The sequence below is a fragment of the Balaenoptera musculus genome, chromosome 9 (assembly GCF_009873245.2).
Source record: "Balaenoptera musculus isolate JJ_BM4_2016_0621 chromosome 9, mBalMus1.pri.v3, whole genome shotgun sequence".
Taxonomy (NCBI): Eukaryota; Metazoa; Chordata; class Mammalia; order Artiodactyla; family Balaenopteridae; genus Balaenoptera; species Balaenoptera musculus.
The window spans coordinates 4,432,218-4,459,048 of record NC_045793.1 but is presented as its reverse complement, the minus strand read 5'-3'; the positions used below and the strand labels follow the sequence as shown (position 1 = coordinate 4,459,048).

The 26,831-nt window shown below is 44.9% G+C and overlaps 1 non-coding gene across 1 annotated transcript; it reads left to right on the top strand.

Annotated features, from left to right (window-relative positions):
- Nucleotides 1-5,206: 5,206 nt before the first annotated feature.
- LOC118901363 lies at nt 5,207-5,351 on the top strand. Its single transcript, XR_005021341.1, has one exon. It is a non-coding gene; the product is annotated as a U8 small nucleolar RNA (small nucleolar RNA).
- The last annotated feature ends 21,480 nt before the right edge of the window (nt 5,352-26,831 follow it).

Sequence of the window (26,831 nt, the reverse complement as noted above, 5' to 3'; positions counted from 1 at the left end):
CATCTGTCAATGGACATTTAGGTTGTTTCCATGTCTTGGCTATCATAAATAATGCTGTTATGAACATTGGGGTGCCTGTATTTTTTAGAATTAGTGGGATTTTGGGGGATATATACCCAGGGGTGGAATTGCTGGGTCCTATGGTAGTTCTATTTTTAATGTTTTGAGAAACCTCCATACTGTTTTCCACAGTGGCTGCACTAATGTACATTCATGGAACCAGGTTTGGTTCCGGCATTTGCGTGTGCTCTTAATCTTTTTTTTTTTTTTTAACATCTTTATTGGAGTATAATTGCTTTACAATGGTGTGTTAGTTTCTGCTTTATAGCAAAGTGAATCAGTTATACATACACATATATCCCCATATCTCCTCCCTCTTGCGTCTCCCTCCCTCCCACCCTCCCTATCCCACCCCTCTAGGTGGTCACAAAGCACCGAGCTGATCTCCCTGTGCTACGCGGCTGCTTCCCACTAGCTATCTATATTACGTTTGGTAGCGCTCTTAATCTTAATGCTGCTTCTTGAAAGCCAAGATTCTTTTGTCCCCCCCCCCCAGGCTACTGTTAACAGCGAAAGGAAAGCCAAACAAACATTGAAATGCACTTGAAGGGAAGAGAGTCAATCTATTTAAGAGAAAACTTGAAAAACCAGAGCTGTCTTTAGTGATACAGGCTTGCCTCAATTTTCTGGTGGTCTCTTGCTTTCTGTTTTTATTTAAGAGTGAGCGGCAAAGGAGATTTGTGAGCATGGTTAAAGCAGGATTTCATTTAGGGTTATTGGGCTGAGACCTGGTCATTTTGTTAGAGGCACCCGGAAATATCAGGTCTTTTATCTTTTGCTAGGCCGTTTCCCTTGGGAAGATCCTCTCTTGTGCCTGAGGATATAAATATGGCCACCGGTTTCCTGAGACCAAGCAAGGGAAGTGGACTGGGGAAGTCTCTTTCCAGTGTTTGGGTTTTTAATGAAAGCTTTTGTTTTCTGCCCCTTGCTAAAACCTTCCCCTGTGCCTGGAACTCCCAAGCCCAGAGCCTCCAGCTCATAATTGTATTCGAGACCTGTTTTGAAGCCCTTCAAATCCTCCCCATCTACTTTGTTCCCATCACTGCTGTGGTGACAAATCCCATACAGGGGTGACCAGCCCCACGCAGGTTCACCCTGACAGCACCTGGCCAGCAACTCTTGATTCTGCCCCTGAGCTTCCTGGGTGCCTTGGAGGGGAAACTCAGTAGGTGTCACAGGTGTGCAACCTGGAGGGACAGGGAAGTTGATGCCACCAGTCACAGTAGGTGGAGGTGATGGAGATGTATTCTCCCCACCCCTTTCCCAGGGCAGGGGGTTCTGTGAACCAATTCACAAGCGTCCTCAGAAATCCTGGTGAGCTGGAACAACTAGTCACCCACGCGCTGGTCCACAGAATAAGGCACCTGCTCATGACTCTCCCTCCTTCTGCCCGTCCTTCACTCCCGCTTCCTGGGATCAGATTCCGAAATAAAGTATTCCCAAGCAAGCCTGTCTCAGCTCTGCCTTTGGGGTACGTGTATGGAGAGGTCTGCCTTTGTGTCTTTGTGTGGGTGTTGAAGGGTGAGCTGGCCGAGTGAAGGGACAGAGGGACTTGAAGTCCTTCACAAATGTCCCCCGGCCCCTCTCTCAGCCCCACTTTCAGTGGCACCTGGAGCGTTCACCTCCTGGGGCTTTCCCACAGTTCAGTGGTGTCGATCGCCTTGCGTTTTGTTGCTTTCTTTCTCTGCAGATTAGGTTTCAGCTTTGCCCACTCACGTATTATTTACCACCTCAGCATCTGCTTTGCCTCTTCCAGCACTCTGTTGGTATCTCTCATCTGGGATCAGTTCCTCAATGGGTCTCCTCGTCCTTGTAGGTTTGTAATACAATGTCACGCGTTTGCTTTCTTTTTAGTGGGGCTTCCAGAGGGATCGTAGGGAGAGAAAACACACATGTTCCGTGCCCCGCTCACAGGCGAGCTGGTATTTTCCCTTTATGTCACCTAGCGTGACATAAAGAGCACAGGCCCTGTGCTCTAGCTCTGCGTCACTGGTGATTAATGATGAGATTTGGGGTAAGAAAGACATGGAATACCTCGGAGCCCCAGTTTCCTCATCTGTGAAATCTGCTGTATGAATTGATCTCTGAGACCCCTCTGGCTCTAAAGTGCTCCACCTTTGGCCCTTGGAGAATCCCAGAAACTCCTAACGCTCAGTGTCTCAGGGCAGAATTGGATTAATCTTTTGGCTTAGGGAACCATGTTCTGTACTTGCCTCCCCAGGAAATGCCCGGATTGATGTTTTCATCTTCTCAGGGGCCTGGAGTCAGCTTGTATTAACTCTGCAAAACGTTTCACATGCCCTGTGTGTCTCTCTCTAGAATTCACTTGCTATTTGCTCCCCTTTGACACCTTTAGAAAGCTTTGTAGGACATTGGCATACAATTATATGGGAGTTCCTGGCCTTGTATTCATGTTTTTCTCCCTTTTTCTAGTATTACCTATACCTTCTGGAATAGATTTGGATAGAGGGGCCAAAACATGGACTCTAAACCCATGGCCTATTTATGTGTGTGTGTGTGTGTGTGTGTGTGTGTACTGGGATACATACACACACACACACACACACACAGAGCGATGTGAATATTTTCATTGTCTTAAAGCCCTCCCTTCTCCCAGGTCAGTGAAGCGTATGTGTGGTAGGGGTGTAGCTTCTCTCTAACTTATCTGTTCAAATCCATCTTTATTATTCCCATCTCCCTGTCCTTTCTCTACAAATGGTTTGACAGCCACTGGGTGTCAGGCTCTGGAAACCGTTTTTGAGATTGTCTAACGAGCACGAGCTGTCACAGAAAGAGAAGCACTTGGCTGTGTCAAACCTAGAATAGCACCGTCTCCATCAGAACTGAATATCTCCTTTTCAACCTTCAGATGCAGCTCACATATCACTTCCTTTGCAAAGATCCTCTTAATTGTCCCAGACAAGGTTAGACACTCCCTCCTTTGTTTGCTATTAGATTACCTTGTAATTCTATTGCAATATATGCATGTTTCCATTAGAATAAATACCACCTTGAATTATAATTGTACATGAGAAACAAGGTATTAAAATGAGATGCTTGTCAGTTTTGGCTGAGGCCCCAAAGCCTGGGAGCACGGAAAGCATCATGGCATTTTCAAGAGAGGAGCTAGTTGACTTATGTAGGAATTGCTTGGGGAAAGAGCTGAAGCTGGTTAGTCGATGTTAGTGAGTCTTCAACCTCCAGCCCTCTCAAAAGATGAGCTTGAAGAGGAGGAGGCAAACAGTCCCTTTGGGGAGGGTTTTCCGAGTGCTCGGCATTTCTCCTCCACTCTGCCACTTCACCACCCCTACGGGGATGGGGGACAGGGTGTTTTAGTCCAGAAAACCAGAAGGAGGCTCCAGAAGTTTCCATGGAATGTGCAGAACATACAGCCTAGTGTCTGATATCCCTCAGATGCTTAAAGGCAGGAGGATGTGGCTGGAGCTCCCTGATGGGAGGCAAAGCTACACATTTCCCGAACATTCCACATTGTCTTAAAACCGATGCATGCCAAGGGGACCACTAGGAGGGGCGGGGGACCCCAGGGAGAAGGGAGGCTATAGAAGCTCAGGGGCAGGGGGAGAATTGCAAGGGGCCAACTGGAGGGGAGGTGTCGCTCAGCTGAACACAGAGGGCAGGTGCACCTCCCAGAGGAAGAGTCTTGAGGAAGGAGCAAAACACAGGCAGACACAGACACACAGATACACACACAGATATACAGAGACACACACAGATACACATACACAGACACATACACACAGATATACACAGACACACACACACAGACACACACAAAGACACACACACAGACACACACGAAGACACACAGAGAGATATACACACAGACACACACACAGATACACACACAGACACATACACATAGATATACAGACACACACACACAGATACACAGAGACACACACACAGATACACACACAAAGACACACACAGACACATACACACAGATATACAGACACACAGATACACACACAAAGACACACACAGACACACACACAGATATACAGAGACACACACAGATACACACACAAAGATACACACACAGACACACACACAGATACACATACACAGACACACACAGACACATACACACAGATATACAGAGACACACACACAAAGACACACACACAGATACACACAAAGGCACACACACACAGATATACACACAGACACACACACAAATACACACACAGCACATACACACAGATACACACACACACAGAGGTGTTTTTTCGTTGTTCACACAAGCCAGCGGTACCAATGCCAAATCCTCCAGAGCACCTGCCTTGTGAATGTAAAATCACCTTTGCTTCTGTAGCTCCTCCCCCTACATCTAATCCTGGAAGGGTCAGAAATAGGAGCTCGTGGGTTGGGGATGAACTGGTATGAAGAAACAACAACAGCTGACTGTCCTTTCCTCTGTGGTGTCTCCTTGCCTGGTGACACTGCAGTAAACACCCCTCAGCTCTGCTGGCTCCTTCTCACAGGCTCCACCCTGACTGCGTCCTTCTCTCCCTACCGTGATCACCCCCAACCTTCTGAACTCAGCCCAAACGCACATCTAAGATAAACCTTTCCCTGAAAGGTTTCTATCTCTGGGATTCCTCACGGATGGTGAGCCCCAGCACATCTAGGGGACACAAGGCACAGAGGTCCCCATAGCACATCGGGCAGAAGAAGGGGATGCTTCCCCATGGTAGACTAGGGTGTTAGGCCGGGCATCAGGGTCTACCAGGTGGGTAGGGCATATGGTCCAAATTGCATGACCGGCTCCGTTTGATTCCGACTGTAGTTAGTAGCAGAATGCCCTGTGAGGGTTTCAGAGCTTGGGTCCGGAGCAGGCAATCTGGGAATGAGGAGTCTTTGGTGAGGCTGTCTGCCGGGTGCTGCTATCACACCGATGGTCCCGCCGGATAGCGCCTGCTACAGCCTGGGATTCAGCAGCAGAGTCTGGGGCCTGAGGAAAGAGTCCCATGCACTGGAATGTGACACGTATTTATTCATCCATATAGTTGAGTTTGACTTTCACAAAGTTCAGTGTGGCAGATGTGACTCTAGACTGGTATTTTCAAACATTTGCAGGCATAGGTCATCACTAGGAGAGCTGATTAAAATGTACATCTTCCCATCGTCAGGTAAGATAATCCTTACCTGTTCCTCCTTTCAGAGGACAGAACAGAACATGATGATTGGAGCTCACATGATTCGTGATTAACGGCTGTGCGTAATCAGGCCTTACAAAATGTACATCTTCCTGGGGGTTGCACTCAGTAATTAGAGGGTTTGGGGTGGGCCCTGGCAATAGGCATAGAAGCAAGTTTCCGGGTGATCGGGTGATACCACACATGGTCCCCAGACCACCAAGCATGTGACTGAACTCTGATCAATTTCCATTTTTACTAAAAGACCAACATAGGCTTTGTCTTTTCTGTGTTTCTCCCTCCAAGTGTTATGTAATTAAAGCCAAGGCTGTGAGTGAGCAATTCACGAGGGGCTGGGGGACCAAGGTTACAATTAGATTTTCCTGCAGTAGCGTGACAATGGATTATTTCAGCCCTTGAAGAGGCAGGTGGGCACGCATTCTAACAATGGGCAGAATGGTCTATGAGTCACCCTCCCATCTTACTGAATGTTTGCCCACATGGAAGATTTGCTCTATCACTCGGTATGAAATTGGGTTTCCTACTGGCAGCTGCCTGGTGAGTAATTTATAGGACAGAGAGGATGAAGAGAGTAATTAGGTTTTGGTTTTTGTTTTTGCCGGGTGATTCAAATGCCGTTGTTCCCTTGTCATTCCTGATTTCTGAAAAGTCCACTGCTCTCCCACATTCACACGTAGAAGCCAGAGGATGTTTACAGTTTCTCTGCAAAGCAATTTCTTTGAGAGCTGTTTTTCTTTCTGCACACTGCACGATTAAAGATAGAAACCATGAGCCCCAGAGGGAGTTGGGAGTAGGTCCTCTGGGTGCTTTCAGCTTAGGTGGTTTAGGAAAAAAATATTCCTTCTTTATTTTTGGTAGAGGAGGTAGTATTTCCAACAGGTGGAGCTGGGGGGAAAAAAACCTGTTGCGACTATGTTTCTTAGTGGTACAAATTACTCTTAGGACACTGTTTGAATGGATGAGTTGAATGTCAAATTTGCACGCAAAGGAGATGCTCTCTAGGAGATGCTAATGTGGTTTGTGTTGTGATTTTCAAGGATAGTTTCTAGATGACATATAATGTGTTTTCCTTTCCCTTGTAGATAACAATCCTTATTATCTGCAGTCTCAAGAAGAGAACAAAGCAGACCAGGCCGTTAGGGGATTGAAATTATGCATTTAACTTCATGAACATTGTGTCTAAGTGGCCTCATTCATTCAATATATATTTATAAGTAGCTCTATGCCAGATACTGCTCTCAGCACTGGGGATGCATCAGTGAACAAAACAGTCCAAATTTCTGCACTTAACGCAGCTTACTTTCTGATGAGGTTATAATTTGACTCCCTGGCCCTTACAATACGGATTTCGGCATGACTTTGGACAAACTGCTAAAACTCTCTGAATGTGAATTTCCTCATCTGTCAAATGTGTTCATTGGGCTATTTGTGCTTCCCCAGTTTTCCTGGTCCTGAGAGTCACCAGGAATACTTGATAAGCATAAGCCCCTCCCACAGGGACTCTTGATTCGGTATGTCTGGACCAGGTTTGTCCAGTAGAATGTCACATGAGCCACTCATGTCATTTCTAGTGTCCTCGCAGCCACATTAAAAAAAAAAAGTATAGGGGCTTCCCTGGTGGCGCAGGGGTTGAGAGTCTGCCTGCCAGTGCAGGGGACACGGGTTCGGGCCCTGGTCTGGGAGGATCCCACATGCCACGGAGCAACTAGGCCCATGAGCCACAACTACTGAGCCTGCACGTCTGGAGCCTGTGCTCCGCAACAAGAGAGGCCGCGATAGTGAGAGGCCCGCGCACCGCGATGAGGAGTGGCCCCCGCTCGCCGCAACTAGAGAAAGCCCTCGCACAGAAACGAAGACCCAACACAGCCAAAAAAAAAAAAAAAAAAAAGTATAAAGAAATAAGTGAAATTAATATTCTAATCTAATATCTTTTTTAAAATATACATTTATTTATTTATTTATTTTTGGCTGCGTTGGGTCTTCGTTGCTGCGCATGGGCTTTCTCAAGTTGAGGCGAGAGGGGGCTACTCTTTGTTGAGGTGCACGGGCTTCTCATTGCGGTGGCTTCTCTTGTTGCAGAGCACGGGCTCTACAGGCACGCGGGCTTCAGTAGTTGTGGCACACGGGCTTAGTTCCTCCGCGGCCTTTGGGATGTTCCCAGACCAGGGCTCGAACCCGTGTCCCCTGCATTGGCAGGCAGATTCTTAACCATTGCGCCACCAGGGAGGTCCATATCTTTTATTTAATCCCATAAATTCAAAATTCTATCATTTCAAGATGTAGTCAATAGAAAATAGTAATGAGATATTTTATATTCTTTCTTTGTACGAGCCTGCAAAATCTAGTGTGTATTTTATACTTACAACACAACTCATTTCGGATTTGCCACCTTACAAGTGCTCACTCATCACCTGTGGCTGCTGGCCACCATCCTGGACAGCACTGGTCCCCACAGAGCCTTGGAATCTGTACATTGAACAAGTGGTTCAGGTGATTCTTACATCTGAGCAAGTGTGGAAGAGATCAGATGATCTCCCCAAGGGAGTTCCCAATTCTCACTTTCTATTAGAATTTCGAGGTGGGGGGGGGCACACCAAAGCATCTATCACTCAGTTGGCAATTACCACATATTCTTATTTTCAGAACATCAGTTTCATAACTTATTTGATCTCCTCTGTTTTCTCTCCCTCCCATCCTCTATGTGGTTAAACTGAGAGTCAAGGCTTCTTAAGAATAATGACATAACAGTGCTGGAGACGATTCAAAGAAGAAAACTTCACATGATCAAAGGGATAAGGAGGCTGTCTTATGACGATAACCTAAAAAGAACAAAGCGCTTCAAGCTAGAAAAAGAAGGTGGAAAACTCAGGGTGATCAAAGTTTGTAAAGTCGTGAGGTAAATGGAAGGCTGAACAGGAATGTTTTGAAATCCAAAACTTAGCAGAAGAATGGAGCCTACTGGATAGCTTGAAATCATTAGCCTTAAGACAAATGATGAGAAAACAATAATAATTCTTTAGGCAGCAGATACAGAATTTAGAGAACCCATTCCCTCTAGGATAGCAAAGGATATAATGCAAAGAGATTCAGGCAATGTTTCGGTTTAAGCCATAACCTCTTACAATATCCTAAAACATTCCCTATCTCCCTAGTAAGTAGTTGGTTTTATCCGTGGGAGAAGGTGAGCTTCAGGTCCTGCTACTTTGCCATCTTGATTGCCTCCCCAGTCGTTGGTTTTAGATAGAATACTTTCCATCTGTCCATCCATCCACCCACCTGTACATCTGTTCATTAAACTTTGTAAGGGTCTACTCTGTGAAATAGGTTTTGTTAGAGGTTTTCATATGCAGGATTTCATTGAATATACATAACAATCCTGCAAAGTAGATACTATTATATCTTATTTCACAGATGGAGTTATAGGCTCAGAGAGGTTCAGTGACTTGTCCAAATTCATTTGGCTGACAAGTCGTGTTAGTGCTTGGTTTAAAAACTCCAAGCCTTAAACAAAGTCCAGTGGTCTTTACAAAGAACAGCATGTGAGGCCAGATGTCTACTAGGTTGACCCAGAGCATTCTTATGAGCAAATGGGGAAGGTTCTCCTCGCTCAGAAGATCTATCACCAAGGCTGAGTTCAGCACGCCTGCCAGGACCTCACAAGACCAAAGCCAGCATCCCCTGCACCCCATCAGGGTTGTGGAAACCCTCTTCTGAGTTGCGATCATGTGGTTACAGATGTGTTCAATCAGTTTCATTTGTTGAGCTTTCTTGGGGCAACACAGCGTGACAAACTTCAGGAGGTATAAACCTTGTTAGAATCACAATAGTACACAATCATCAAAACTAGGGGAAACCATTAAGATCATCTTTTCCAATCTTCTCGTTCACAGTAATGGCCCAGCTGCTATGCGTGTGTGGCCTTGGCCAGCGCTGGGATTAGAATTGACAGCCTGACTCCCTGGCCAAAGCTCTTTCCAGGCTGGAAAGCTTTGCAAACGATGCCCTTTCACTGCTATCCAGTAGGCAAAGTAACTCAGAATTTGATATTTCATTTCTTGACATTTGATGGAAAGGCCTGAAATATGTCACATCAGACTGAAAAATCACTGGGCCTAATAACAGGCAAAAATGATTTACAGCTTGTAATTGAAGATTTAGCGTTGGCAAAAGTTGTTCTGGGTGACGTCAGAGGAGAGGCTTAAATTTCCACCATTTGTTTTCTCTGTATCCTACTTTAGAGTTCTTGGCACATGCTATTTTCTCCATCCAAAATAACTGTTTGTTGCAGGGCCCAGCAGTAAGGGCAGGTAAGAATCACGGGGTTGGAGATACACGAACCGGTAGTCAATAGTCATGAATCACAAATCATATATTGCACACATTTGGAACACAACACAGGCCAGTCATGTAGCGAAAGGGGGTAACGAAGGGTTGGGTCCTCCCACAAAGAACCTTCAAGTCACTCTGCTTAGCATCTCTTTTTAAGGCGTCACGGTTACCCCAGGGGAAGGGATCTTGGCTCTATCCGTTGCTCCTGTTCTAGTGACATGCATGGCCCATCAAACTTCTCATCTAAAGCAGTAGTCTTAGTTCATCACTTGAAGACTCCCGCAGTCCTGCAGGGGACATTTCAAAACAACTAGTATGGAAGTTCCCATTGGCCACTGTGACTCCATGTTGAACTACTTAACATGTCTTGACAGTGCTTAAATCCTGTAAGTTTCACAGAAGATGAATAGGAAACCTAACATGAAAGAAATCGCATCATAACAATACCCCATGTGTATTAGATAGACTAGAATAGGCTAAGCTGTTGTAGCAAATAAAGCCTAGCACCTCAACCCTGGGGTGTGTAAAGACCCTGTTTCTCACTCACAGCACAGTGTGATGTGGGCTGAGCGGACCTCCTGCACGGGTCCCTGGAGCGAGCTCCCCGCACCGCTCTGCTTTGTGCCTCTCACAGACCTGGGTCCTCTCCTTGGCAGTGACTCTGGGATCTGAATGGTTTTCATAATGCAGCTACACCATCTTAGACTCTTTCCCTCCAGGCAAGTGGAGAGAGAGAGATGGAGGGAGGGAGAAAGGGAGGAGGAGAGAGAGAGAAAGCGAGCGAGCCTAGAGAAGACACACGTGCTTGTATTTGCCTCAGACAAGAAGGGGTCTGGGACGAAGAGGATCGTGTGGACACTTGGTCAGGAGCAACAGGCTCTACCACGCCAGATCTGGGTTTCGTCCCCCTGCCCCTGCCACACGTCAAGAAGCCTTTCTTCCCTAAGCACTGAACCCAGCAAGATTGGTTCCGGCTATTGACAGGCTCTTGGCTCACCGACGGGACTGGAAGCTCTTTCAGGGGAGGGAGCTCCTAACGACCTTCATCACGTGTTCTCAAGGATCGCGCCCATTTGCTCCGGCAGGTGGTTGATTTGGGAGAAGGAGTGTGACTCCAAGACAGATGGCCTGTGGCTCACTCCGAATGCCAGGTGGGGGGCGGGCGGTGAGAAGGGCAACGCTGACTGTCCCTGGGGCCTGGGGGGAGGAGGGGGGCGTCTCTCTGAGTAGAGGAGCCACACTGGCTTCCTTTCCTCATTCAGGAGAAACTTTCACTCTGTCCTGTAACTCGTTCCCTCCGCAACATTTACCGAGTGGGTATATGCCCACATCCTACTCATTAGAAATGAGCCATTAAGATGGCTTGTCTTCAGCATTTATTGTTTGTAGATTTTTTGATGATGGCCATTCTGACTGGTGTGAGATGATAAATGCTGGCGAGGGTGTGGAGAAAAGGGAACCCTCTTGCACTGTTGGTGGGAATGTAAATTGATACAGCCACTATGGAGAACAGTATGGAGGTTCCTTAAAAAACTAAAAATAGAACTACCATACGACCCAGCAATCCCACTACTGGGCATATGCCCTGAGAAAACCATAATTCAAAAAGAGTCATGTACCAAAATGTTCATTGCAGCTCTATTTACAATAGCCAGGACATGGAAGCAACCTAAGTGTCCATCATCGGATGAATGGATAAAGAAGATGTGGCACATATATACAATGGAATGTTACTCAGCCATAAAAAGGAACGAAACTGAGGTATTTGTAGTGAGGTGGATGGACCTAGAGACTGTTATGCAGAGTGAAGGAAGTCAGAAAGACAAAAACAAATACCATATGCTAACACATATATATGGAATCTAAAAAAAAAAAAAAGGTCATAAATAACCTAGGGTCAAGGCGGGAATAAAGATGCAGACCTACTAGAGAATGGACTTGAGGATATGGGGAGGGGGAAGGGGAAGCTGGGACGAAGTGAGAGAGTGGCATGGACATATATACACTACCAAACGTAAAATAGCTAGCTAGTGGGAAGCAGCCGCATAGCACAGGGAGATCAGCTCGGTGCTTTGTGACCACCTAGAGGGGTGGGATAGGGAGGGTGGGAGGGAGGGAGACGCAAGAGGGAAGAGATATGGGAACATATGTATATGTATAACTGATTCACGTTGTTATAAAGCAGAAACTAACACACCATTGTAAAGCAATTATACTCCAATAAAGATGTTAAAGAAAAAAAAAGATGGCTTGTCTTCAAGGAGAGGTGAATTGGAGCCCTCCTTTTTATGGAGGGTCAAAAATGTGCAGACATGTTTTGGTGATTTTTCTTTTTGAATACGCTTCTTTTTTTAACTTATTTTTTTATCATTAACAAGAGTTCAATCTTTTTTTACATTTTTTTCTTTTGAAGCAAATCTTACACATGATAAATGCACAAGTCTTTTGTGTACATCTGTCGAGTTTTGACAAATGAATACATCTATATAATCTAAACCCTATCAAGAGATATAAAACATTACCATCATCTCGGTAAGTTCCCTCAGCCCTTTCCCAGTCAGTTACTGCCCTAATCCCAGATGCCAGGGGTGTTCTGTTTTTGTTTTTGTTTTTTTCTATTGTAGTTTCAAGACATTGATTTATACCAGTTAGTATCATTACTGAGTCCACAAATAATTTTTCTTCGGTTGTTACTTGGTCTTCTTTTTAAAAGCATATTTTCCATGTTCTGGCCACAAGTTATTTGCATTCATCTCACAGGCCCACTTCCTCCCAGGATCTCCCAAAGTCTCATCTGTCGTGGGATTCGACACATGATCTCACCATCTAATTAGGTCCAGGTGCAGACAAGCCCCTGAGTTTGGCTTGCCCAGCACAGCACCCTCAGCTCCCACCCTCTGCAGGAAAGAGACTTCCTTACAGAGTGTAAGCGCCCTGCAGACAGAAACTCATCTCCTTTTACCCCTCATGATGCTTAGTGCTAAATATTAAATGCTCTGGAGACGTCATCTTGCAGATTTTCTAATGTTTCAGAACAATCAAACCTCAACATTCCTCCCTTCTGTTCCCAAGTAGCATAATTCCTTGCCACGGTTGGCTTTCTGCCCTTGGAGCTCAGGAATTGCTTCAAGAACAGCAAGCAAGCCCCAGTGCTCGTGCCAGTGCAATGACCATCAGCAGTGGCAGGGAGGGGCTTTGCGGTGTAACGAGGGGGCACTGACGCCGCTTCACTTCCCAAATTCTCAAACTGCACGCTGCTCCTGGGATGCTCTTGGCAAGGCCTCCCTGCCTTTGGGATATCAAACCAACTGCAAAATCAAAGAGACAGCCTTGCATCGAAGGCCCCCTGACACACTGTTTACAGCCAAATCAACCTGCTCACGGTCATAACTGAGATACAGGGGGCCCAGGTGCAGCCTTCACCTGGACCTCGATCTGCCTCATGACAGGACCAGAGATGCTGAGGAATAGAAGGAAACCTCTTCCCTCCAGTCTTCTGCCCCCGTCCCCATGCCCACCCTGCGCGCACACTCCCAAGAGAAAGGCTTTTCAGGAACAAAGGGTGATACATCATAGTAGTAGCTCATTTAATCTTTACAGCAACCCTATATGTTTCTTATCCTCAGATAAGACACTGCAACCAAGAGGGGTTCATGACTGGCTGGGGGTCCACAGCCCATGATAGGCAGAGCCAGGATTCAAACCTTAGTAGATTCCAGGATGTGTGCTATTCACCACCACCTCACTGTGAAAGTCAGACAGTGTGTTCTGGGTACAACAACGACATAAACAGGTTTCTAATATAGGACTCATAATGCGACATATCCTACCTGTGGGTCAGGAATTTTATGTAGACTAATAAGAAAGCACTGAATGTGTGTACATTTGATTTATAATTTATAATGATCGGCAGACATTCACTGGGTGCCTTCCAGGAGCAGACACTACACTAAGCATTTTACATATTGTGTCACTATTCTTCTTACCCTTGCAACACAGTTATTATAAGACTGGGAATTGAAGCACTGAGGAGTCAAATACCTTGCCTACATTTGCACAGCTGGGGTGTGACTCTGCTGCGGTACATGTGCTTCCCAGCTTTCCAGCTACAGCTCCTGATATCTGTTTAACCTGACTCTCCCTGTCACCTTTCCAGCCCTCTATGTAGTATTCCCAGCCCTCCATGAAGTCATCAATTTGCTAAAAATAATTTCTGCGGTTGATGGGTTTTTAACTGAGCATGTTGCCTCTGGCCCCTCTCTAGAAGTCTGTGTCCAAGGGGGTGGGGGGCGGGCGTTCAGAACTCCCGCTGATCTTAGCAGGCTCCAGGGCTGAGGCTGTGCCCTCTCTGATTTCTGCCTCATCTTATTTTTAATGAGGTCAAGGGCACCCACTGGGGCAAGGGAGGGGGCTATCTCTCCCAGTGGTGCCTGGAGCTCTCTGCTGTCGCCCCTATTTCTTTTGCTTCTCACACAGCTGGTGTCAGAGGCAGAGACATCACTCACCCAGCTAGTCCTTGTAGGTCACGTCATTTCGAGCCGGATACCCCGGGTGGATGAAGGAAAGATGAACCTCTGTATCTCCCAGATGTCACCTGCCCTTCAAAGCCCTCTTTCCATATCTGACAGGCGATTTCCTCACTGAGCTCTGCATGGTGGGCTCTTCCCAGGCAGAACCCGCAAACTTGACCCTTCAAAAACAGATGCCGGTGGCAAAAGGCATTTCCTGTATCTCAAACTGTATGAGAAGCTGGTCCCAGGGACCGCCCGAGCTTGGAGTCACCCAAGAGATGGTAGGAGGGGCCACCCACACGGAGCCTGGTATGACCGGTGGAGCGGACACCAGCTTGGGAGTCCAGCTGAGTCACAAAATCGCCTCTGGGAGAAGTGCTTCTCCTCTGACGGCCTCGGTCTTCCCATCTGTGGTGTGGGGATAACTCCATCTCATCTCCCACATGAGCGTAAAGTCAGTGTTGGAACCTGGCCCGTGAAGCTGCAGTCAGAGCCCTTTTCTCTATCCTCCTCGCTACCCGTCTTCTCAGCCCAGTTCCTGGTCCCCCCCAACCCCCGCCCCGGCCAAGCCCCGTCTGCTTCCCTCTTTACAGCCACATCTGTCCCTGCCCCGCGTGCTGCTGGCTCACACTCACTGCGCTTCCCCGTCTGCACTGGCGGGCCTGATGCCTCAGCCATGACTTCTGCAAACTCGACCACAGGGGACTTACCTTACGCTCACCTCTAAAGATGGGGAAAAGCAGAAGGCAAAGGTTATGCACACTTTTACTCTATTTTCCTGTGATTAATATTAGAGGTGGGACTTTGCTGTTAGTTGTCTACACGTTAATAATTTTTATGTCTTCTTGTGTATTGACACTTTTTATTATGAACTGTCCCTCTTTGAACTCTAGCAATATTTCTTGTCTCTGAATCTATTTTCTATGATAGTGATATTGTCTCTCTAGCTCTTTCACAGTCACTGTTTGCATAGAACATCTTTTTTCATCCTTTCATGCTCAAGCTATTTGTGTCCTGGAATCTGAACTGTTTCACCTGTTGACAACATATAATTGGATTTGCTTTTTTTTTAAATCAAGTTTGAAAATCTGTCTTTTAATTAGAGTGTATAGAACATTCACGTCTAATGTAATTATTGAAGTGCTTGGGTTTCACTCATTTCGCTATTTGTTTTCTCCAGGTCTCATGTATTTTTGTTCTTCTGTTCTTTCTTTACTGCCTTTTTTGTGTTCAATTTTTGTAGTGTGTAATTTTTCTTCCTCTGTTAATTTTTACATATATTTTAAACAGTTTCATTGAAGTAAAATTGGCATGTAATAAACTGTGAATGTTTAAGGTTTATAATTTGGTGAGTTTTGACATGTACACACCCATGAAAGCACCAGCGTGCCCCTTTGTCTCCCCACCCATCCCTGTCCATCAACACAAAATCCCTGGCCTTATTTCTGTCAACGGGCATTGGTTTGTAAAATCTAGAATTTTATATAAATGGAAGCCTACAGTGTATTAGTTTTATCTAAATTCACTCAGCATGATTATTTTTCAAAAATAATACATAAGTAAAACCAAAAATGAATAAGCATGATTATTTGATGATCCATCCAGGTTGCAGTGTATCAACAGTTTATTATTTTGAATGGCTGAGTACTATCACGTGATAGATAGAGAGATACTACTACAGATATAGATATATACTACATTTTGTTTATCTGTTCACCTGTTTGTTTATCTATTCACCTGTTTGGACATTTGGGCTGTTTCCAGTTTTAGGCTATTATAAATACTGCTGCTATAAACATTCATGGCCAAGGTTTTGTGTGGATATATATTTTTATTTCTCTTGGAGATACAGCTGGTAGTGAAATTGCTGGCTTGTATTATAAGTATACTTCTCTAAGATATAGGATTTGAAAATATTTTGTCCCAGTCGAGGCTTGTCTTTTTGTTTTTTTTAATGATGCCTTTTGAAGAACAGGAGTTTTGGGGGGAGGGATGGATTGGGAGTTTGAGATGAGCAGATGCAAACTATTATATCTAGAATGGATAAACAACAAGGTCCTACAATATAGCACATGGAACTATATTCAATATCCTGTGATAAACCATAATGGAAAAGAATATGAAAAAGAATGTATATGTAGGTATAACTGAATCACTTTGCTGTACAGTAGAAATTAACACAACATTGTAAATCAACTATACTTCACTAAAATAAATTTTAAAAAAAGATAAAAAAAGAAGTTTTAAATTTTGATGGAGTCCAATTAATCAAATCTTTCTCTTTTATTTATTCGCTCAGTTTTTAGTCATCGCATGCTATATCTTTTAAAATTCCTCTATTCTAAATTATTTGATTAGCTTAGTTTTAATTCTCTGCGTTTTCACAAAGTCCTTTAACCAGTACACGGTTGTGCATTCTGTTTTCAAACACTGTGACCATTTGCTGTCCTCTATTATCTCACCTGGGACCATCTGCACCTTAGATTTCATCTTGAATTCCTTGTGGTGCTTAAGCAATACCCAGCACACAGAAAGCCCTCAAAGAACAAGGGTTGAGTTATTTGGTGCATTGCTCATATGTGCTGTTTGTGACCAGACTAAGCTTTGGGGTTCACATTCTTCCTTCAGAAAGACCAATGGTGACATCTGAGATATGGCACCTCTCCAGTACAACTCAATGCCTTTTAATCAACTGGAATCATGGTTTCATGCCTATCCATCCCTCCAAACTCAAAAGAAACTGCAGACATGTGCTTGTTGAGAATATGACACGTGCTTCTTGCTCTATGATCCTTTGATTTATATTAGATGTGGCCTCAAACGCACTTCTCCTCCCTCTGTTGGAGGAGATTGTTTCTTGCTAGCAAATGTTTTGCTTCTGCATCTTGTGCATGGAAAAGGCCTTTGCATCCCATGGAGATTTTGTATTTTTACTCAGGTCAGTAGAGGGTACGGGATCCCACTGTGCCGTCCAGGTTACAAAGCAGCAGGGTGAACAGCTGTGATCTTGAGACAAGCTTCACTCCCAGGTTTGTCCTGAGCAGCCCTGCCAGCCCACACCTGCGCTGACAGGTGTCACATGTCACATGTCTCTTATTTTCTCCTCTCAGCATCACTGTGAAGGCTGCATGAGCAAAGGGCTAAGGTATGTGGAAGTGCCTGCTACAGGGCAGGTACAGGGTGGGGGCTTGTTCCATTATTCCTGGTGTGCCTGAAACAATTCATACCTTTAAAAATATAACTGGTGTACTTCCAGGCACTGTGAGGGGCCAGGGAGAGGACAATTTCTATGAGGGTCTGTCCTGCACCTGTCAACGTTCTGCCCGTTTCCAAACGTCTTGTTTCTGGCGCACCTCCTCTGCCGCATCTCTGCGTTTCAACAACTAATCTAAACATCGGTCAGTTGGAAGCAGCTTCACCAACACCAGGAACAGACCTAGAAGCACACAGGAAGCTGTGGTTGAGCTCCTTTTGGGGTCCGGTGCTGCCTGTTCGCTGGCAGTGGTGCTGAAGGGTGTGCCAGAAGGGAGAGGAAGGACGAGCTCCCGGGGCAGAGGCCCCCGCAGTGAAAACCACTACGCTTTGTCCCCCAGACACTCCTGTTCCTGCCCTCGGCTAATCATAGCCATGGGCTTTCAGGTGATTCTAGCCAATTTTTGATAATGCATATCAAAGGATAACAAAAATACTCATTTCTGAAAATCGCCACTGCCCTTGCCTCCCTGGCAATCCGAGAGGAAACTGACATTTCTGGGACAAACTGATCAGCTTTAGTGGCGAGCGATGGGCCACTGACCTCGGTGGGCAGAGGAGCTGCTGAAAGGCACCAGTGGGCGTCCTCCAGGCTTCCAGGAAGCCTTAGGGACGTGAAGTCCTCATTTACATGACATTGTCCCAAGTCCAACCATGCTGTATTTTCTTGGTCCAGGTCTTGGGCCCGCTGGCAGTAACTTGGAGTCAGAAATGTGTTTGCTGTGGCTTCTTCGGTGTCTTCAGCATCAGATGCGAGGAAAGGTGGCCGTCGGCTGTGGTGGGCCGGGGGGATGTGCTTAGGTTGGCACTGAGTCCTTCCTCCTGAGGACCAGCTAGTGACCCTGAAGATGGCTCAGTCTCAGGCCGAGAGGGGCAGCCCTCTACAGGGGCCAAAAGCAGGAGTAACGTGTGATGACCTCCACCGACACCGCTCCCGAGCCTTACCCCGTAACAGGACCCGGCAGGAGGCATCCAACAGATCTGTTGTGTATTCAGTTTCCTCATTTTTGAAGAGGGTGGGCCTCGGTGACGTGGGGAGGGGGCGTACGACTAGGAATATGTTCTTACTGACTTCCAAGTAAGTGAGGTAAAAAACGCTATTTTTTAAAATTAATTTTTATTGGAGTAGAGTTGATTTACAGTGTTGTGTTAGTTTCTGCTGTACAGCAGAGTGAATCAGTTATACACATACACATGTCCACTCTTTTTTAGATTCTTTTCCCATATAGGTCATTACAGAGGATTGAGTGCAGTTCCCTGTGCTAGACAGGAGGTCCTTATTAGTTATCGATTTTATATATAGTAGTCTTGACAGGGGTTTTATGTGAGTCAAATGAGGAAATATATGCTGTTTAAGAAGCCAGAGGTTCCCAAAGCAAGTTCATCTATGTGAGTTGCCATTGCTTCCCTCCTCTGAAAAGCAGAGAATATTCCAGCAGATTATTATAAAGTTTAAATGTACTAATCTTAAACCCTGAAAAGGTAATCTTTTGATGATATGAACCACTTATAACTTTGTTCCAGTACAGTAGAATTAAGAAATAATCTCCAAGTTAAACTCCATTATACAGTCGAAGGTTTCTTCTTATTAATTTTTCAATTGAATTTATGAAAAAAATAATAAAAAATTGAGTATTATCTATCAGGTATCGCTCCAAGTGCGTCAAGCTATTACCATAAAAAATGTTATTTAAATCATGAAAATGTATTTTTTTTTGCATCAGAAATGCATAGTTACTGCATCCTATGAAAGTTTAATAGTTAAATATTGTGTGTTTTTCATTCAATGATTGTGCAAATGAATTAGGTATAGGAAAATACCTACTGCTTATTTCCTTATTTACATTTATGAGAAGATCTTCACGTAGATGGTGTTTTTGGTGAAGCAGGGGGCGGAGGCCAGCTTCACTCAACAGAAGGGACCTTTTGAAGCCCGGACTGGAATAATGGAAGGAGAGTATGAGAAATGTGACGGGACTTGACGACTCTGGTTCCTGACAAACAATACTGGCCATGCGTAATACATCTAATTCCAGATGGCCACACGGCTACAAAGCAGTGCATGTCTCAGCACTGAACTCATCTTAGAAACCAGGCTTTTCAACCAGCCCATGATCTCCAACAGCTTTATCTTACAGATGAGACCAAGATGTACAGCCTCTTGCTGAGGGTCCCAGAGCCTTGTACACGTTTCCAGGTCCCTAATCTCTGCTCCCTCTAACCTGGCAGTAATATGCAATTGACTCTTACCCCTTGGGTGCATCTGAAACTTGACCTCCAGGATCCATCCTTACCACGGCCTGGAGCAGAGTGTCACAAGGGTCCTTACCCCTGGCGTTTGTTCCTCAGCTGAACTTTGAGTCAGACCTCTGGTCCTGCCGGGGTCTCCTCTCCAGGGTCCTAACACTGGATTCTCACCTTGTGCCCCAGCTGTGCTCCTGGTTCCCAGGTGTTAGTCTCCGTACCTGCTCCCCAGGTCTCCTTGGAGCCCGTGGCTCAGGATTGGGCTGGACTGTCTGCTCGGCTCCTGCTGGATTCAAGGCTGCTCTGTCCTCAGCTCTTCCTGATATGCCTCCAGCCCCTCCTGCATGCTCTTTATTGCACTGACTCCTTGGTTTCACGCACAGTTCCTGGAAACCTCCCTCTACATCACTGATCCAAAACTGATGGTCCCGGTGTGAATGCCTAGTGGCCACCATGCCTCCTCCTGAGTGGCTGGCCGTCTCATGGTTCTGAACCTCCCAGGCCTTCTGCCACCAGGTTGATCCTGACTTGCGCACTGAACAGTGTTTACAGAGAAGGCAGCTGCTGGCTTTCGTGCTCACCTAAGCCTGGCTGTTCCTTGTCTCCATCAGGGTGTCTGATGGAGGTTCGTCTACAGCTTTGACCTCAAACTCCCTTTGCCTTTTGTCTTTTTAGACACTACTGCTCATCTGCTGGGTTTACCTGCCATGGGCCCTAGGAGGGGAGCCACACTGCAGCTAACGGGATAAAGAAAGGGCAGCCTTTCCCCTCCACCCCACTGACCCTCCCACCTTCCTCACAAGACAAAAATCTAAGAGGGAATGTCCAGAGAGAGCTCCCTCCTTCTACCTAACCTAGCCATTCCAGGCATTTCCAGTTTGCTGTTCCAGGCACTTCCTGTCTGCTGTTCCAGGCACTTCCCGTCTGCTGTTCCAGGCACTTCCCATCTGCCATTCGAGGCACTTCCCATCTGCTGTTCCAGGCACTTCCAGTTTGCCATTCCAGGCACTTCCCATCTGCTGTTCCAGGCACTTCCCGTCTGCTGTTCCAGGCACTTCCCGTCTGCTGTTCCAGGCACTTCCCATCTGCCATTTGAGGCACTTCCCATCTGCTGTTCCAGGCACTTCCCATCTGCTGTTCCAGGCACTTCCTGTCTGCTGTTCCAGGCACTTCCCGTCTGTTGTTCCAGGCGTTTCCTGTTTGCTCTTCCTGTCCTTTCCTGCCCTCCTCTGTTGGATCCTGTGCTCTGAAAACCTGACTCCCCAGGCTTTTTTGTCAAGTGATCTCTGGCCTGATTCAGCCACTGGGAGACTCGTGCTGGGGACCACCCCCCGCCTCTGTTTCAGGCAGTGTCTATGACAGTGCCGTTCCTCCCACAAGGATTCCGGTCCCGCCAGACAGCCCCTCTGTCCAGGAACCCAGCTCAGGGACTGAGCCTCTCACTGAGATGCCAGCTTTTGAAGAACTGCACACCTGGGGAAGGGGGGCTCACTGTGACCATCTCCACCCTTTGCACCTTAGCCGGGGGTGGGGGCAGCTCCTGGCATGGCTCTTGTCTGGGCCCCCTCACTGTGCCCTCCCTGTCTGCTCTGACTCCATTGATTGTCCTCCGTACCATCAATTATACAGCAGCCTTTGGGTATAAGTGAAGTCACATTATAGGATGCGTATATCAACTTTCACATAATGCAGCTTATACTACATCTATCAGGTTTAATATGACATGGTTTCAGAAATATTAAAACATAAACAATGGTCTATTTTAGAATCCCATCCTTAGTGCGATGTTGATTTCCCCTTGTGAAGGTTGAATATGTGATGTAAATCCTTGCAGGAATTCTCAGAACATCTCATGTGTTTAGTCCTATTCCTATTAAGTTTAAAAAAATTTTTCCATTTCTCAAACTTACCTGACCATAGCTACCCTTTTGTGCCATATCTATTAACAACCAGTGGAAAGGTGTTTCCCATAATATACACTGAGAAATATTAAGTCATCATATGAAAACTACATGATTCATAGTAGACCTCACATTTCCTATCCCTTCTTTCCTTCTTTCTTTCCCTTCCTGCCAGCCTGAGGTTGAGTTTTAAACCTTCAATGGAGACTGTGAAATAAAATTCATATTTTATGGCAAGACAAGAAAAATTTAAACATAAAAAGTCTTCTCTGCCCTTTGGCCTCCTCTCTCCCTACGGTGCATTGTGTATCTGCATTATTCATGGACCAAACCTCCCCCACGGGCAGAAATAGCTGCTCAACCATGAAGAGCCAACGTTCTCCCAGCATCAATAAGACAACTCCTTAAAGATAACGTTCCTCCTTGATCTTGTAAGAGGCTGCATGATCCACCTCGATGGCGCTTAGATCTGGATTATGTAAATCGTCAATAATATGTCATTTGATGTACAGCCCTCTGTCTCATAAAATTTATATAAACTATGTCTTGACTTCTAACGGGCGGAACAGTTCTCAAAGCTTTCTGAGATGCTCTTCCTGGGTTATAATCCTCAAATTTGGCTAGAATAAAATTTTCCATTTCTTTCATAGATCGACTGATTAATTTTTCTTTGACAAGATCTACTTCATCTCTGCTTCTCAATTGATGAAAATTCTATTTTTATTTTTTCGTGGAACCATAGACCACTGGACCCATGAGGAACTGTGCTGGGCAAAAGTCTGATATTGTCCCCAAGTTCTCAGCCCCTGGTGTACACGCACTTTTTCCTACTTATTGAAATGCTAATCTGGGTGCTGTTCTGAAGGGATTTTGCAGATGTAATTAAGATCCCAAATTAGTTGACCTTAAAGTAGGGAGATTATCAAGGTGACCTAATCAAGTGAGCCCTTAAAAAAAGGTGAGACTTTTCTCTTCCTGGAGAAAGAGGTTCAAAGCATGAAGGGTATTGGATGTGTGAGAAGGTCTCCTTTGCTGGATTTGAAGGTGGAGGGACCATGTGGCAGATAGCGCATGTGGCCTTTAGGGGCTGGAGCAGCCCCCATTGACCCCTAGCAAGGAAATGGGACCTCAGGGCTGTAACCACCAGCAGTTGAGTTGTGTCACAACCATTTAAGCTCCAGATGAGGATGAGCAGAGAACTTGACCATGGCCAGCCTCGACTCGACCTGCCGAGCTGTGAGCTAATAAACAGGTTTTGTTCTGAGCTGCTCACTGCGTGGGGATTAGTTATGCAACAGTAGGAAAGTAACCCAGGGACAATGTTTTTCTCCTTGCAGCTGGGGAAACTGAGGCTGAGAGAGGTGAAGTTGTGTCTCTTGATCTCCTATGTGACGCCTTCGGCACCATGCCGGTCCCCAGAGGTGGGACCAAGGTGCCTACACGGGGCTCTCTTTCAAGGGACAATTTTTTTTTTAAAAAGAGGAAACACCTGGTTTTCCATCAGATTAATCAGACACTTGCTTATCTCCATTGCAAACCCCCTGAGGTATCGAGTAGGGGGTCCTTCAGTGGAACTCTAAGTAGGGCCAGCCCTTCATGCTTCAGTTATTTTATTCCCAACCTAAAAATAGGTGCAGCTGGTGCTGTCCTTGGCCTGAGCCTGGATGTGGCCGTCCGTTTGCCCAGGATCCTGTTGCCGAGGATCCAAGGCTCCAGAGCTCCCAGCGGGGCACCCCTCTCTGGTTCCAAGACAGATGGCTCCGCACCGGTGAGGAAGCTTCTTCCTGCCCCCCTTCCCGGTCGCTGCTGCTTCATCTGTTTGTCCTTCCAAACTCCCCCCTTCCTACTTTGGCTTCTGACAAGAGGGAGCAGAGAGAAATCGGGCATTGGGGGTCACCTGGGCTTTGGGTGTCTTCTCTTCTCCATATTTCATTGTCTCCTGGTACCCCAGTGCCAAGGTAAGTCTCAGTCCTGGGCACAGGAAGTGAATAGTTCCATGTGCCAATTCATAAGCACAATCTGACTCTTAACATCTAGGTCTGCTTATGTATAACTGGTCAACCCAGGATACATCCAGAAAACCACATGGTGTGGTTTAGAGAGTTTTAAACCTCTAAGTCTGACTTGGGCTAAGCCGAATAGACAGTTCTTACTAGAGGAAATGTTGCACTGCCATCACTGGTGTACAGTAAGCACTTCTAAGCATCTACTACTACCCTATCCAGTCTTCACTAGGTCCTTTAGGAGATGCCAGAGCAGAAGCATAAGATATAAATCATCAGGGAAATGCAAATCAAACCACAACAGATATCACCTTACACCTGTTAGGATGGTTATTATTTAAAAAAACAAAAGGTAAGTGTTGGCAAGGATGTAGCAAGAAGTGATACATTGTTGAGAAGTGGTCCATGGTTGGTGGGAATGCAAATTGGTAAGGCCATTACCAATATGGAGATTTCTCAAAATATTAAAAATAGAACTACTGTATGATTCAGCAATCCCACTTCTAGGTATTTATCCAAAAGAAACGAAATCAGGATCTCAAAGACTTATCTGCATTCCTGTGTTTATTCAGCATTATCACAATAGCCAAGATATGAAAACAACCTAAATGTCCATCAATGGATGAATGGATAAGGAAAATGTGGTATATCCACACAATAGAATATTATCCAGCCTTAAAAAGAAGGAAATCCTGCCATTTGCAATAAGATAGATGGACCTAGAGGACATTATACTAAGCGAAATAAGCCAGACACAGAAAGACAAATGCTGAATCATCTCACTTAGATGTGGTGGAATCTGAAATAGTCAAAGTCATAGAAGCAGAGATTAGAGTGGTGGTTGCCAGGGGCTGCGGGAGGGGTTGATGAGGGAGATGTTAGTCAAGGGGTACAAAGTTGCAGTTACGCAAGATGAATACTTCTGGGGATCTAATGTATAGCATGGAGACTATAGGTAAAAATACTGTACTTTATTCTTGAAATATGCTAAGAGAGTAGATCCTAGGTGTTCTCACACACACACAGAGGTAACTGTGTGAGGTGATGGATGTGTGAATTAGCTTGATTGTGTTAATTCTTTCACAATGGATACAGGTGTACCCCTTAGATATATACAATTAAAAAAGAAAAACAGGATATAATTTCTACTCTCAAATAGTATATAGAGAATAAAATAGAGATTAAAGTTAAGTGACATAATTTGAAATATACACAAAATCTACCACACAGCGCCCCAAGCCAGAAGAATCACTGTAGGATGAATTTGGAATTTTTTGTGGAGGACATAACGTTTGAAATATATCTTGAAGAATTAATATTCAATTCCAAAAGCCTATCTTTATTTCAGATAGATACATAGATAAATATATCCATTGAAGAAAATTGGACCAGAAAAGATTTGAGAAGGCAAACATTTCCTCTAATCCCTCAAGCCTTTGATACCAAAATATAACAACCAGAACAAGCTTGCAAAACTTTTATTTTGCCCATTATCCTGTTTGTTTCTTGTATCTTCACTAGAATTTATACTCCATCTGGTATTGAAACAGTTTTGAGACATCTTAAAAATTAAGCACAGTGTAGAATACAAAACATTTAAAAATTATAATAATTCTCTTATTGTCCTGTAAGAACTTTTTTGCTTTCTGTTAATTGACTTTATTCTTCTTAGCTTCCTTGTTACCAAGGCAAAAGAGAAAGGCATTGATTTATATTTCTGCTACTTTCTGAAGGCAAACATTCTGGTTTATTTATCAAGCTTTTTCCCGTTATTGAATTCAAATGGGGATGAGTCAGAGAATCCTGGGTAAGAGAATAGACAATGCATTTAAATACAGTTTTTGAAAACATGCATACATCTTGTTCAAATGGAAGAAGGCACACCACGAATTTATCTTAGTTGCCTGCGAAATTGCTTTGACTAGGTTATAATAGTCTGTGTTCGTTGCAATCTAACATTCTGGCTTCCTGTAGCAAAAGGACATAAAAAACCCTATTAGACTGTTAGTGAACTTGGGCATTAGATGGCCTTTCTCAGATATCAGATGTCTCAAGTGAGCCTTGGCAGGCATGGATTTCCATCTACTCAGATTTGAATTCTCTAGCAAGTGCCTGCAGCACATTCATCGCGGTTCATTAATATGTCTTGTGTTTTCAACACCATGCACGCTGCAGGAAGAGCTGTCATTCCAGTGCGTAAAATTAAAGTCAGGTAGAGACCCAGTGGGCTGCAGGGGGATCTGCAGGACTTAAAAGTAATGCACTCTCCACTTTTCAGATTAAAATAGTCTTTTCCATGTGATGGGACCTTCACACACATGCCGAAGATGTCTAAGGGAATGCCTTAATCGACTTCTCCTTGTTAATTTATTTACTGATTTTACTGACTCGGTTTGAATAAAATTGCTTCTTGGTAGATTACAAGAATGAGTAACTTACAAAATTCATCACCAAGTAGTCTAATCAATCGGCCTGGGAGTATCATTATTGATCATCGTCAACTTAAGTGTTCCAGCACATCCAACTCAAACAGTTTAATTTTCATGTATTTGAGGCTGAGCAGCTTAATTTAACTTGAATGGGCTTTGAATTGTAAGATATTAGTTATTGTTCCCAACATATGGCTCTGAGGGGAGAACAAAGCTATGACTTTTATACAAGATGACTTATTCCTCCCCTCACTCTAGACCACAAGGAACTGGACAGGCCTGGAGATTCTCAAGAACTTGGGAGAAGGAGGAGCCTTTTTGGAACTCTCCAGCAACAGTGCTGATTGGATGGTCCCTCCTCCTCAAGAAAACGCACAGGGCCGCTCTGCAGGGTGTTTCTTCAAGGATTTTCCTCTCTCAATTGTTTGTAGACCCGAGCAATGAATTTATTGCCAGAAACCAGGGCTGTAGATACTAAATGTCAGATCCTTCATCCAGGGTGGCCGTGACTATCTGCTCTGTCTCTGCATGCTCTCTGCCATTTCCCTGTGCTCTAGAATTCCTGCTGTCAGGGGTAAACGCAAGGAGTACATGCTTTCTCCTCTGAGAAGCCTGAATGTTAAACTTTATCTCGGAGAAAGTAGAAAGGCCTATACAAAGGGTGATCCTGGAATTTACGTTAAGTGTCTGACAAGTTGCCTTTACTATATAGGTAAATATAGGTAGATATATAAATTAGCTAAAATGTAAAACCATTTTTAAAACTAAAATTATTTTCAAAATTTAAAATGATATATCAATATACATTGAAATGGAATAAAACTCTTTATATTGTTTTAATAAATATTAAAAATGAACATAGGCAGAATAATTATGCTTGGAACATGGATGCTAATTCTTCTTCCCTGAGGCCCTAGTGATC